Source organism: Camelus ferus, chromosome 20 (genome assembly GCF_009834535.1).
Source record: "Camelus ferus isolate YT-003-E chromosome 20, BCGSAC_Cfer_1.0, whole genome shotgun sequence".
Taxonomy (NCBI): Eukaryota; Metazoa; Chordata; class Mammalia; order Artiodactyla; family Camelidae; genus Camelus; species Camelus ferus.
This window is the reverse complement of record NC_045715.1, coordinates 12,517,830-12,533,715: the sequence shown is the minus strand read 5'-3', so window position 1 is coordinate 12,533,715 and position 15,886 is coordinate 12,517,830. Positions and strand designations below refer to the sequence as shown.

The 15,886-nt window shown below is 38.0% G+C and overlaps 1 protein-coding gene across 2 annotated transcripts in view; it reads right to left on the bottom strand.

Moving 5' to 3' along the window:
* RNF144B (ring finger protein 144B) overlaps window positions 1-15,886 on the bottom strand; it is a 133,855-nt gene that overhangs the window by 103,975 nt on the left and 13,994 nt on the right. The window lies entirely within an intron of this gene.

Genomic DNA, 15,886 nt, shown 5'->3' with positions numbered 1-15,886 from the left:
ATTTTTAATGACAAGTAATAAAATTTGTTTCTGGATAAATGCCTGAGGAAATGGCTGCGCTCCTTAAATCAATGCGGGTTTTCTAAAGAACAGCAAAAATGGGTTTAGAATGCACCATCTTGAACTCAGACTCAAGCCAGTGTGTCGTGAAAGAGCTGAGAGCTTTATCTCTTTTTTTTTTTTAATGGAGGTACCAGGGTTTGAACCCAGGACCTCGTGCATGCTAAGCATGCATCTACTACTGAGCTATACCCACCCCACAAGAGCTCCACCATCTCTTGAAGGCACTTCTGCCATCCCCCAACATGCATCCTCCCTTCGACCTCACTGCACAAAGGACAGGGGGTTCACGCTCCCTCCATTCATGCCTCGAACCCTTGTGTTCCCTTGAAAGATACTGGGCATTGCGATATTGGTGAGGTCTGCTCCTGCCCACAGCCTGAACCCCTGGGGCTCCCATGGCACTGCTAACATTCATGATTTTACCATGGTTTGTTTCTCTGTTTTACCCACTAGTTCTGAAAATAATCGAAGGAAGACACTTTCACATTCATTTCACCGATCACAGCCGCTGGCTCGAACTAGACACTCAGTACAGGGTTGGCGAATAGATGGGAAGCAAGTTCCCGACACTGACCTCCACAGGCTTCTATGGTGGTCTCCTTGCAGACTTGACCGGTTGTTCACCCACCTGCCCAGGTTCCTTGGCATGAGACGCATCCTGACTCCTGGCCTCCATCTTCACTGGTTCAGCCCCTGTGTCCTTCCCTCCCCTGCTCTGCCTGATGCTTCCAAGGCTCAGTTCAGACATTATGAGTCATGAAGAAATTACCAAGAGATAGACATTCCCTTTGGGGTCTCCTTAATTTTGATTTCACCATCACAGATGGAGAGCTACAAAGTGTGAAGAAACTTTCAAGATCTGAAACAAATTATCATCTTGGAGTTACTAATTGTAAATGACTGTCCACTTGAAGCCTGAGCACAGAGACACAGCTGCAGACACACGGCACACAAACACAAGCACACAGATGCACACACAGACACACACACACATGCAAAAGACTACTGAACATGTTACCAACTGAGAAATGGGCTGAGTCACTGTCTTATGTCTATATAAGACAGGAGTTGTATAACCCCACCAACCAGATTAGTTTCCTTCCAACAGAGATGAATGTTGTTAACATTCCATTTTTCCGTGTAAAAGTGTACCCCATCCAACAACACATTTATTTTAGAAGTAGAATTCAGGAATGTCAGAGAATCCTTCGGGAGTTAAAAAACTGTGTGGCAACCACATTCAATCAAACACCACATCCCTAAACAGTACGGGCCTCAACTACATGAGGGCAGATGGGGCTTACATCTACCTGACGAATGTCCATCTCACGTGTTTTCATAGCATCAGACATAGACTAATTAGATTTAAATTAAAATCTCAAGTGATTTTTAGCCTCTGTGTATCTAGTCTGCATTCTAGCAGGAAAGTCAATGAATATAAACATTCGATCATCATCTTTGCTTCAAGGGAAGTTTGAGGTTGGGGAGCATTGCTTGTGTGAGTATTTTTTAGCAAGTGACAAAGAGCGATCTGTTTCTAACATAAAATAAGCCATTATATAGAACTTGATCAGGGCCCCCAAACAGGGAACCACCTACCTCCCCCCTTTCTCCTGAATCAAGTTTTCACAGTGTCAGACCTCGCGACTGGAGTTGAAGGTAATTTCTAGACAGGACACGCCATATAGCAAATGTAAGTTTAAGATTAATCGACACTAAGCATAAAAGTCAGGATAAGAGAATCATAGACTTGAGAACGATTTAGTCTTTTAGCTCAGCCCAACCACTTTACCAGGAAACACGCACAGAAAGATAGTAAGATCTGCCCAAAGTCAGAGATGGGGACAGAACCAGGGACTCCAGACCAGATGTCCAGTCAAACAGAACGTCCCCCCACCATTCAGACTGCTTCCCTGGAGACGGGGGTACTTGCCCGACAATCCGACCGTACTGAACACGTATCAGAAGAGCCATGGGAAGAGCAAGTTCATACTGTACAGCACAGGGAACTATATTCCATATCTCATAGTAACTTATGGTGAAAAAGTATGAAAACGAATATATGTATGTTACTATATGACTGAGGTATTGTGCTGTACACCAGAAATTGACACAACACTTTTAAAAATACATTTAAAGAAAGAACAATGGGTATCACATGTATCTAAAACAGTATCATCAGGTTTATCTCTAAAGAAGGACAATGTTATAATTGTTTTAATTAGCCGCACAACCCGCCCTTGCCCCAGCCCAACACCAAGAAAAAACAAAACCCCAAGTAGTGAGGGTAGATTGCAACCCAATCATTAACCTTAAGGCACTCCTGAAGATTTAAGAAAAAACAAAAAAGAAAAAAAGACATTCTAAAGAAAAACAAAAATACGATTATCATAACCTCCAGAAAAGGAGGGGAACACACACCAAAACATCTGTGTTGAATTAGATTATGCTGATATGGACTTACCTAAGGTTTATAAACCACTCACTACTGAAATTTGTAACAATCCAGTACAGTTTCCTTGTAAAAATTCTTAATCACAGTCTAAAGCGCCCTCTACTGTTCTATATGAAAACTTCTTTTAAGACAAGGTGCCGCTCTTGTAGGGATCGTGGCTAGGACATTTTGCCCGGATAGTCCTGGTTTAGGCATATTGTCCTGCCATCTTGTTTGGATTAACATTGGCCTGGATATTTTCCCTTTACTGGAGAATTACCATTAACAGCTGCATTAAAATAATCTGGGATTGATTTAGTAGCCCTACATCACTTTGTTATTTCCACACACCCTCTATGGTCTTGTCCAGTACAGTATAAGGCATGTGAGCAGTGCCATGAACTGAATGGTGTACGACCCCAAAAGTCATGTGTTGAAGCCCCAATTCCCAACGTGAGGTAATTAGGTTTAGATGGGATCATGAGGGTGGGGCCCTCACGATGGAAGTAGCGCCCTTACAAGAAAAGGAAGAGATTAGTCAGTGTGTGTGTGTCTGTCTGTCTCTCTCTCTCTCTCTGTCTCTCTCTCTCTGCAAACACTGAGGGCCTAACAAGAAGACAGCCACCTGCAAATCAAGAGGCAGGGCATCACCAGACACCGAATCTGCTGGCACCTGGATGAACTTCCCAGCTCCCACAACTGTTGAGAAATGTGTTTTGAAACTACTTGATGATAGCAGCCCCAGCTAAGACAAGCAACGAACAGAGATGTCACTCTAACATATGGTTAAATCTCCAAGATGACCAGAAATGACCCAATTTCCTCAATCCTTTCCAAACACAACGGAACTAACAGCAGGGCATTTGCTTACAAAAGGAAATGCACTCAAACAGGAGCTGTCAGGGGCAGCTAAACCCTCCAGCCGCTGGTGGTGGTGAGAGAACACTCGGCTATCTGCTGCACTGCACCCTCTGCATTTACCAGACAGGTGCGCCAGTGCCAGGCTCGGGCCGACTAGATACACAGAACTGTCAAGGCACAGCTGGTGTGGGCAGTGGGGAAAGTGGGAAATTGTGGGGTAGGCGGACATGAAATAGTTGCAGGGCACAGAGACTGAGTGTCCTGCCTTGGCACATATAGAGAGCATTCTGGACACTTGCCATAAGGATTTGGTCATTTTTCGTATGACGTATGATATGTGTATCTACAAGTATTAATGACGTTGTTTGGTGTTGCTTTTTATTTTGCAATAAGCCCTTCAACAACAACAAGCTAAAGAAATGGAAGCTTCTATTTAATAAAACAGTAAAAGCGCTGAGTTTTCAATTCTCCAGTATGTTAATGACGAATGTCAAATTGCACAAAATCTCATCACTTGCCACCTCCCACAGCCATGAGGTACAAAGCGATACATAAATCACTGAGTGAAAACCCCAAAACACAAACCTGCTGAAGAAGCATTATAATGGGCATCAATAACTAGTAGCTGTTCTGAGAGCTCTGTACTTGTAGTTTGATTTATCACATGCAGCTGTAGCAGGTGCTTACATAACATTTAGACCCAGTGATTGCCCTTCGAAATTGACTTTGCCAATTTTTTACTTCAAGTTTTTGCATTCATGCACAAAAAGTAAAGCAAAAGCTATAATGTGTCAGTAGTGAAAGCAGAAGCATTTTATAAACAATTCAATTATGCTAATTTTATCTCAGTGTTATCAAGGCTTCACTTAGAAAGACTAATTAATTCCAATAATGGTTTAATTTTTTTATCTAATTCATGGAATCAAAGCTTTGGGAGGGTAGTCTGTTTAAGATGAAACATCCGACATTATTATGAATCTTCCTGTAAACTTAGTTTAAAAAGTGCAATGTTAAAAATATAAGTATTTCTTTTTGAATCAAAATATATTCTATTTTGATAATATAATTTTGGTGGACCACAATGCCTATGGTAAAAAAAACAATATTTTACTAAATTATCTAATTTAAAATTAAGATATGGAACAAAAATATAATTGGAATTGGTTACAGTGTAAATGTAAGTCATAATTTCATCCAAAGAAGTTGCATTATTGTATCAATTGAAATAGAAGCTCTAATTTGTCAAAATTTACAAAGTTTAAATATGCCAAGTAGTTAAACTACAAAATTTTTGTGATGAAGTGGATGTTGAGCTAAAAAAAAAAAAAACTTCAGCCTGGTAGTACCAGACTTCTCTTTGCTGCCCATCATCAATTGAAACTACTTAATAAATCAACCTGTGTCCTGCCAATAATATTGAACTTCTTGTAAATGAGTCCATTAGCTTTGGGGTGCATTTTGTTCAGTATCAGTTAGAAATTTTAGTCAAGAATTCAAGGAGCTTTTCAAGCTTTTGGAGAATTACAATTATTGAAAACAACACTTGCAAAAAGGACACAATGGGACCTAATTAAACTTGAAAGTTTGTGCACAGCAAAGGGAACAATCAACAAAGTGAAAAGACAACCTGCTGGATGGGAGAAAATACTTGCAAGTGATATGATCATAAGGGGTTAATGTCCAAAATATATAAACAGCTCATACAACTTAATATCAAAACAACAACCCAATTTAAAAATGGGCAGAAGAAAGATATGAATAGACATTTTTCCAAAGAAGACATACAGTTAGCCAAATGAAAATGAAATGATGCTCAACACAGTTAATCATCAGATAAACACAAATCAAAACCACAATGAGCTATCACCTCACACCTGTCAGAGTGGCTATCCTCAACAAGAACACAAGTAACAAATGATGAGGATGTGGGGGAAAGAGAACCCATGTACACTGTTAGTGGGAATGTACATCGGTGCAGCCACTGTGGAAAACGGCACAGAGGTTCCTCAAAAAACTAAAAATAGAACTACCACATGATCCAGCAATTCTACTCCTGGGCATATATCCAAAGAAAATGAAAATAATACTTAAAAAAGATACATGCACTCCAATATTCATAGAAGCATTATTTACAATTGTGAAGATAGGGAAACCTAAGTGTCCATCAACAGCTGAATGGAATACTATTCCCATTAAAAAATAATGGAATTTTGTCATTTGCAACAACACGGATGGACCTGGAGGGTATTATGCTTAGGGAAGTTAAGTCAGACAGAGAAAGACAAACACTGCGTGGTATCACTTACATACAGAGTCTTAAAAAATAAAATGAATGAATGAATGAATATAAAACAGAAACAGAAGCATAGAGAATAAACTAGCGGTTACCAGTGGGGAGAGGGGTGGGGGAGGGACAAGATAGGGAGAAAGGATTAAGAGATACAAACTACTACATATGAAATAAATAAGCTGCAAGGATATACTGTACAGCACAGGGAATACAGCCAGTATTTTATAATAACTTTAAATGGAGTACAATCTATAAAAATTATGAATCACTGTGCTGTACACCTGAAACTAATATTATAAATCAACTATACCTCAATTTTTTTTAAAACTTGCAAAAAAGGAAAACACTGAAATAGCCCAATTACATAAAAAAAAGTGAATAAATTAAATGATGAGCACTCAAATCATGTCCAAGATTTAATTTTGAAGTTCCGTAATTACTCTTTGGAATAAATCTACTTGTGGAGAGTAACTTTAATAATGCCCATTGGAACAGAACAAAATTTAGAGGGCCCATGATTTAGGAAGCATGACAGTTTGAGGAAACATAAGAATCATTAACTGAACATAATTTATTTGATGAACTTTGTCTTCTAGAATTATTTCTCAAGGAAAGATATTCTGAATGAAGGCAAAAAGAAACAAACAGGTCCAGCTAAATTTACACAATGGTATATGTCAAATATATTCAATTTTAAAAAAGGGAAAACAGTATCACGGATTATATTGTAGCCCATTCCTTACACATTTTAATACAAAAATATTACAATTGAGAATACTCTCCATTTAGCAGAATTTACTTAGTTTTCACTCAATAACTCAGTTTTTATTATGAGTTTCAAGTGAAAATATTACAGTTTACAGAGAAGAGTCAACTGAGGTGTCAACAATTTCAATTTTGTTAATATAAAGTACAACTTCAAGAATATTACAGACTATGAAAAATTTCAAAGAAAATGTCCATATTAGGGAAAAAAAAAGTAACTTCAAAAATCGCCAGTGATGTGATGTAAGAGTCAGCTATGACTGAAAGACTGGTTAAGTATATGAAAACGTAACAAAAATAATTCACTTAATTCCAAAATAATTCCATTTACTTTTACTGTTCAAATAAGACATTATAAAGGTGTTTTTATCTTGCTTTAATGTACATTGCTATTTATTTTTATTTTTTGGAAGGAATTTCATTTTCAAAAGTTTTTAAATAAAAATTATAGATTGACTGAAAAATTAATTACATGGATAGACCCACAGAATACTTCTATTTAAAAGCCTTTTTATTTTTTGTTACTTTTTTGTTTTTATGTTAAAAAAATTATATATAAAATGTTTCATTTTTAGCACCGTATTTCATTTTTGAAAGTGTACTAGGTTGGACAATAAACCAACTTAATAATAGCTACCATTTACCAAGAGCGTACTATGTATTAGGCACTGTGCTTGAATCAGTTTATCAACTTAATCTTCATAAACACCCTGAAGGGTAGGAATTGTTATCTTTGTCGTATTGGTCACAGTGAGTAGGCAGTGAGGACCTGCACCTAGGCTGCCCCCCGCCCTGGCCGGTACTCACCAGTCACCACATTCTGCTGCCTCTCTCCCTATGTTGCAGGACATGCTTTTGGCTCAACACAGACAGAATCTTGCAGTTAGTGATCTTGAATCAGGTTCCATTATGACCTCTGACCCCATTACCCACATGGCCAAGGCCATGTACTTTCAGGACAGCTGGCACATAGAGGAGGCCAAATGATAGCCGCAAAGCCAAGCAATTCACTGCCCCCAGTTACACTGTCTTTCAAGGAGCAGGTGACTTCTGCATGTGTCCTCTCCAGTTCTGCAAAATCTTTTTTATTTTGCATTCAGTGGGATCCTAGAAACTTAAGGAGCAGACCATAATGGAGAGCTCTTACACTGGTGTGAATTAAATGGTATTTGACCTCAAACCTCACCTCACAAAAACTTACAAATTCTTTATAAGTCCCTGGCTATCCTATAATATAGAAGATGCTACAAAAAGCAATCATAAAAGTATAATGACACAGAGAAAAAAATGTTACAATGAGTGTGTATATGTCCATGTATGACTGAAAAATTGTGCTGAACACTGGAATTTGACACAACATTGTAAAATGATTATAAATCAATAAAAAATGTTTTAAAAAAGTATAATGATAAGTTTAGTCACTAAACTTAACACTTGGTATGCATTCTGTTCTGTCTAAAAGTGTCACTGTTGAGACTGGAACTCTTAAAATATGATGAGGTTTAACCTAGGTACTTATTTTTCTGATGCTTTTATTGTAGTTTCATTGTTTCAGTCATGTTTCAGATGTACAAAAGCTGTCCCTTTAAAGGGAAAAATAACAAAGACATTATTTAGTAGACAATTAACAATATGAGCTACCAGATAATGAAAATATATAAAGTACCTGTTAAGTAGATTAAGCCAAGTGTGTTTATATCTATCTAGGATAATAGATTAAAATGTTGCCTAAAAGTAAGAGGTTTGTTAAAATTAGGTATCCCCCAAAGCAGGGATCTGATTTGAGACAAAGATTCGATTGCAAATAGTTTATTAAGGAGGTACAGGGACTGCTGGTAGGGGGGCAGCAGGAAAGGAAGGATAGCTAATGAAGGCAGTGTAGTTAAGTCGTAACTTTGGAGACGAACAGGTCACCCCAAAGGGTGAGGGAGATGGAGTAATTATGCCCTAACTCCAATCAGCCACCTATTGAGGGCTTCTGGGAGTTGGGGTTAATTCACAGTTGGAAGTGTGAAGCCAGTGAAGTGATCAAGTGGGCAGCACCCCCCACCTCCACAGTATCTGCACTCACTTTCAAGGGTAAAATACATTCTTACATCAAGTAATTACGCAAATATTAACATGCTAACTGCCTGCCCCTTCCCCACACCAAAACAGTCAAAATCTCACAGTGATAGTATTTTTTAAATAATTATAGCCAAGGAAAATAGTTCTAATTTTAAACATTCTTTCCCAAACAAAAAAATTCCTAGAACATCAAATAACTGAATGTTATATGAAAAGGACAGAAATAAAGATTTAATTTAAACTTCCATTAAGCTTTGGGTTGCAAAATATGTTGAGAAAATCCATGAAACTGGCCCTACAAAAATATAACAAGAATTTCTCAGGGCAATTCTATCCCAAAATAGTGTCAATAAATCGTTTATGGATTGAGCTGGAGGTGAATACAAGCAACTAGAAATAGAATTCAGTTGTGTATTTCAGTACCTCAAAGAAGGGAAGGACTTGCCCATGGCCACCTAATCAATCCAAATGGTCTCCTTTTTAAAGAGAAAAATCAAAGTTTCTCATTTCCTTTGTTGGTTGGTTGGTTGGTTGGCTGGTAATTTACAGACTATGTGTGGTTCTCCAACACATACACATGTTGCAACAGTGTATCTACAGATATATTGATGTTGGATGTTGCATAGCACATATAGCATCACTTTTGCTATATATATGGCAGGATATAGTGGAATTTGTTTGCTTTGTTTGTTTGTTTTGGAAACATATTGATGTTACCTGAGTCTGCAAAGCCCTCACCATCTGTGGCAGCCCCAGGTTCAGGCAGATGAGCTGAGAGTTGCCCAAAGGAATGCAGTTTTCTCCAGGTATCAGATGGCAAGCCTATAGTCTGTTAAAGAATTTCTCACCTAGTTTTCACCTCTGCTTATCATTTACCAATTTTACATCTATACCCCCAACTCCAAAAAAAAAAAAAAATGACAAGCATTCCATGGTGACATCCTGGGTGGATCTTAAAGAGTATTGGAAATAGTACATGCAGCTGTTAGCGGCTCCAAATACACAATCCAAGGCATTTAAATGCCCAGCCTGCAATGCTGGCAATGAAAGACAAGAATAGCAGTTACTTTTTTTTAATCAAAGATAAATGCCGCCAGATTATGCCTGAAAAAGGCAGGGCCAGCCTAACTGGAAGGCAGAGAAGTGCAGCATCAATGTGAACAGAAGGGAAAGGTTCCTGGGAAGGGTGCGCAGACACAACTCCCTGAAAGCCTTTTAAGTAGAAAGCAAATTGGTTTTAAATTTTGAAAAGAAAAACATTGATCTCAACTGCTTTTTAAAATTAAGAAGCAGATTTTAAGTACACACAACAAAAAATTTGTTCTGACTTTCTCTGGGTGAGGGCATTTCAGTGACTTTACTTAAGGATTATCAAATTTTTTTGACATGGGTGTCAACTACTTTCATAATCAAAAATTTTATAATAAGCTATATAGACTTTGAAAAAATGAAAGACAAAATAAAGTATGGTGTCTGACTAAATTATTATGCTATTATTATGCATAATATATATTATTATTATGCTAGGGAATAATAATTATAGATTGTGGTTGTTAAGGCAAGAAATAGAGGGTTTAGACAAGGGGCAGAGATTACGATGCATACAGTGGTTAGAGAAAGCCTGTCGGAAGAAATACTTCAGCTAAGCTTGCAAAGAATCAAACCTAACCCCGTGAAGTATGGTGGGGAAACAGCACATGGTAAGGCCCTGATGCGGGAAAGCCTTGGTGACTTAAACTAACCAGCATGGCTGAAATTCAGAAAGAGAGAGGCAGAGTAGAACGGAGGAGAATTAGGGAGAAGCAAGTACCAATTCCTTCAGGCACTTGAAAGCCCACTTAAGGAATTCATCTTTTAATCTCAGTACAATGAAAGCCATGAAAGGACCTTACTCAGGGAAGAGAAGTCATGTGAGCTGATCATTCTCACTGACCAGTGCAATGGAGAAGGAAGACTGATAAGAAGCTGGTTGTGGTTACAGGGGAAACATCCTGCCACTTTCATCCCTGCATTTGCTGACTACCAAGCCCCCTGCAGCTTTAGATCCCACTCACTTGGCAAAACTGCCTCCCCTCAATATCTAATCATCCTAATCACTTAGCTCCCAGACACCTGTGCAATCTTCACCCCAAACCCATAAACCCATCCAAGTGGATGCCCCCATGTTCTAGGGACCCTGCTCCACAGACCCCATCTACCCTTTGCTCTATAGTTTCCATCTGCACTGCAGACCTCTGGGAGGATGAAGCCCGATCGTCCCAGAATCACCATCTCCTTTATCTCTTCACTTAACCTCCTGGCTCAAACTCATGCCGTCTTCTGTGTTCTGGGTACCAGGTGTCAGCATTTAATTTCATGGGATTATAAAATGTCTGGGGTTGAAAGGACTTTAGAGATATGCTGGTTCAACCTCCAGGTTTTCATGATGAGGAAACAGATCTTGCATGGTTAGAAGACTTATCCAAGGTCCCAAAGGTTAGGACGTCTGACTTCCTACTTAAGAGTTTGTTGCATGATTTTAAAGCAATTTAAAAAAAAAAAAAGAACACTTGCAAAGTGCTTCACGTTTTACAGAACACTTCTACACGCACCATCTCATAGAATTACTGCAGCTGCCAAGTGTGAGATATAAACTAAACCTGAGAAAGATGGAGTGCTGAGAGCGTGGCTAAGCCAGGCTTGGACCCAGGTCTTCTGGCTCTTAAGCACAGCACAAACTATATGAAAATGCCCTTCTAGGTTAGATGAAGTTAGTCCAGGGGTATTAAAGCTAGAGGTTTTCTATTTCTGCTCATTATTTTTGATTAATTATACCTTTTTGTTTAATTTTACATTCCTTCTGAAGATCAGATTCTTTTCCTACTGTGTGATTAAGGAGGGACTTTGTCCAATACTGGGATTTTACTGGAATGAGGATGAGGGCTTCTGAGCAGAAGAGGAAACTTAAAGAGAATAAAGAAAATGAAGAAAAAAGATGCACATTTTACGAAATTTATGATTAGGCCTAAAGTTGGATGTAAATGCAGACCTAATGTCATGATGGCAAATAATCATTGTCTGAAGACCCCCACACACACAAAAGCTGGTTGTTTTATTCCAATTATTTCCAACAGTGAAAGAAGGTGGATGATTTTGTGGAGTTCATCATTAAAAGATTTGAACTATGTACAAACTAGATTATATGTATTACAGTTTTTCGGCACATTTGAGGCTTAAAGTTTCAAATCCAATGTCAAAGACATTCTAAGTGACAAAAAAGAAAAAGTCCTTGGTTGCTTTGCAGGATGTGGAAGAGGTTACTGCTTCAGAGTAAATATATTTTGGAATGCATTGCATCCTCATGCTTCAATAAGTTCTATTCTTGTTCTGAAAGTGGAAAGGGGTCAGCGGCCCTGCATAACTGACACTTAAACAGCAGCAGCTGATGCAAATAGGCACCCAGCACTCACCCAGAAGTGGCTCACTCCTGCCCTCAGAGTCCAACAGATACAGGTTAACAGAACATTTATGCAAGAGTCATTGCTTGCTTGCTTGCTCTTTAATTTGCTTTTACTTTGATGAGCTCAAACTTTTTTTTCAAAAAAAAATTCAATAAAACATTTTAATTCAATTTTTTAATTAAAAAATTTTAATATCAAACGTATTATTATCAACATCCCCTTAGAGTATGGAGGTACAATTAAGTGTGCTGTAAAACCTCTCAAGTGTGAATGAAAAAAAATCTGCACTTATCTGAAATGCTAACTAAGTACCCCAAGAATATAGCTCGTTCCCTCTGTGAATAACTGCTAAGCTAAGAGAAATCTTATGGGTCTACTAACTGAAAGCCCACAGTAATGTATTTATTAGGGTTTGCTTCATATTATCCATTGGACTTGGAGAAAGGGGTGTATAAAACAAATCAGGCAAACAACACTACTTGTTTTCAGAAGGCTAAGAAAAAATGTCTAAAATAGCTAGTTTTCCACTGAAAATAATCATACAAAATGCCCATCTCTCTCATACCATCAGATCTGAACGTATTTCAGGACATCCTCTGTGTTACTGCATTCTATCCAGTTTACAGGTCTTCACCAATTAAGCCACCCAAGTTGTGACACGCGGCTTCTGGCTTAGCTCAGTTGAGGGCTGGGGGCATAAAGGAGTCAGTAAATACCTCACTCTGCATACCTCTCATACCTATGAAGAGACCCCAAGATTGTGGTTCACAGACGTACAGAGAGCTCACAGTGCATTACCTCAGCCTTGGGGGCCTGCACATTCCTCCGAGTTAAGTGAAATCAGGCGGCCCTGAATCACTTTTTCTAACACTGGGCTCCATTGTAAGTAGCCAGTGTTTAAGATCAGGTAGATGACTGACTAGCTGAAGATGATAAGATTGTACCGCTAAGATCACCCTTTTCAAGCTTGTTAAAGCACTGAATGGCACTTTTGTACATGGGACTTAAAGCTCAGTAAGAATTCCTGGGACTGAGTAATGTCTGTATTCATGTTGTTATTTTTCCCTTCTTTGGGTAAAGGCACCAGAACTGTCTTTATATTTAAGATTCAGATGAAAGCAGAAAGTGAAAATAATGTTTTAGAGATACAAAATAAGTCACAGTCATCCAAATGTCACGCTCTGCCTTCTTAAAAGCTGAGTTTCATGTAAAGAGCATTTTATTTGCCTTTGAATCAGTGCGATACAAAAGGCTTATATTTTCAGGCAGTTTCTGATTCTTAGAAGTCTATTTTTACCAACAACAAGAATGACAATCATTATGGGTAACTTTCTCCATCATAGCTCCTTAAGATAAAAGAATATCACGCTCTAATACCAACTATATAAAACTGCTAAACAAAAAAAAAAAGGTAAAAAATGAACAATCTAGAACATTGTCTACATAAAAGCAAACAACTGAACTGGCCTTCATCGATCACTTAGTCCCTTTACTAATCCCCTAGGACAGCAATGGCATTAATATAATTTAGCTGTGCCCCTCCTGGCCAAGGGCTATGGCTTTATGGTTCCATGGCCAGCTTATTTTTGGCTCTGAGAAAAGTCAGTCAAAAGCCAGAGCAAGAAACCAGTGACTCCACTTCCACCATTAAGGCACATGGCCGTTGACCCTAATGGCTTTGCCACTGATCCTTCCATCCAAACTGCCTGCAAACAGAATGTTCTGAAGATGTGACAGCTGAATTTTAAGTGCAGCCACATTGCACTTCTAGCCAAGAGGGAGCCTGCCAATGCTTTCCCAAGGTCCTAGAACTCAGGAAGAGTAAGGTAAATTTAGATGAAGTTGACAAATCTCATGAAAAAGTTAAAGATCTTGGCATTCATATATCTATTTTTAAAAAAAAAAAGGAGATTAAAAAAGCAAGTTAAACAAAACAGACACACAGTTCTGCTACATCCTTGGGAAACTTTTTCTGCATGCCAAAGAAGAAAAAAGCTCTTAAATATACGGGAAATACACTTTAATATCAGAAAAACCCAGAAAAAAATATTTTTAAATAATGGATAGCACTTACAAAAGAACTCTGAAAATACAGTGTATCGTGTTCTGGGACAGTTAAAGTTTTAGATGATTTAAGCATCGTTTACTCCTTAAATTGTTATACCAATATATACTTGAGACCTGATTCTTAGATTTTAAAATTGTGTTTAAGATCCCTAACCCAAAATAGCTAGCAGCATGTTACTCTGCTTTCCTGGAATTACAGATCAACAGGGCTAGAAAGATATTCAAGATGATTTGTTTCAACACCTATTTATAGATGTGGGTCCCGAGACGCAGACAGGATGAAAATCATGCGGTAACAATATGAAAACTAGGACCAAGATTCCTTGACTCTTAGTTTAATTTACTGAGTCTGAGTTGTGATTTAAAATAATAATAGTTCGACAAATTTTGAGATTGGTTCCAGCAGTCACTCCAGGCATAGTGTGCTACCATAGGCGATAAAAAATAACTAAAGGGGAGAATAAAGACAATGATAAAGAGACATTCTTCCCTCCCCACCTCCCAAAAAATACTCTCAATAAACAACAACAAAAAAATTTCATTCCACACTTCTGCCCTAAATAGTCAAATGTATTGCCTAAATTCTTCATTTCCCTTTAATGCCATACTCTAAATTAGAAGCATTTTGTTTCTTACAACACCTTTAAGCAATTTGATAACCTGAGGTTAAAATAAGACCTAAATCTTAGTGACTTAAAACAAAAAGGGTTTACTCACTTATGCTAAATGTCCATTCTGGCTCAGTGGGGGGCGCTGTACATCATTTTCAGGGACACAGGCCAAGGGAACAGCTACCATAGATTCCCAGGGGGTCTCATACCATGGATTACACACTCCCCTTCAGAAATGACACACAATTCTGCTAGTAAATCATTGGTCAAACTGGTCACATAATCGCATCCAGCCACATGGGGGTCAGAAAATGCACTACTGAAGGCAGAAAGCCAGAAATATTTGGAAAACAGTGTTACTACCACACATCATAAGTAATTAGATATCGAACCTTCTCAGATTGAATACACAAGTTTACTAAGTACCTAATTTTTTTCATCATAAGTCGAAGGAAGATAAAAAGAATGTTACCAAGAATCAAGACCCTTCAGCAACAGCCTTTGTTCAATCACGAGATAACCAGTGCCCCTAGCAAACCACAGCAGTTTCCTCACTTGTAAAATAACGAGTGACAAGGAATGGCTTCTGAGGTCCCATCTAGCTTTATAGGCCTACAGTCCTAACTTCCTGCATTTATAAATACATCCAGGAGGTCTCACTGGTTGTGCTGGCCATGCTAAAATCAAGATATTTTCTCTTGAAAATGTAATATTCAAATATAGAAGCATTAATTTCATACAAAAATGATGATTACTTGGTGGTTGGGTTATTTGGGGCTTTTTGGTTCCTATTTTGCTGTTTTCCAAATAGTCTGAGAAGTAGAAAATCTCACTTTGTTCAAGAATTATGTAACTTGCATAGGGCTTGCTTCAAAGAACCCTACACCATGTCTAGGGGTAGTTTTCCTAACCAAAGCAAAAGTTTTCTGTCCATTCTGGATTCGACTACATTTTACCATGCTTAGATGCACTATTTTTTTGTTATCTATTTCTCTCTGCTTACATCTGTCTCTTTTCTTACAGTGTTGAAAGAATTCTAAATTCTACAAGGCAACATGTAGCATTATGGTTTCATGACATTTTACCTGAAATAGGATCATTTTCTTCAACCAGTTGAGGAGATGTAGTCATTCATATTTACTCCTGATCATTAAGAATAACCCTAACAGGAAAAAAATTTTATTTTATGTAATATGGAGAGAACACTAGAAGCTCCTTTTCAAGGAAGGAAAATGTGAAATTAGACATATGACTCTCTTTAAAAAGTGAATCTTTTTTAATAAAAGGT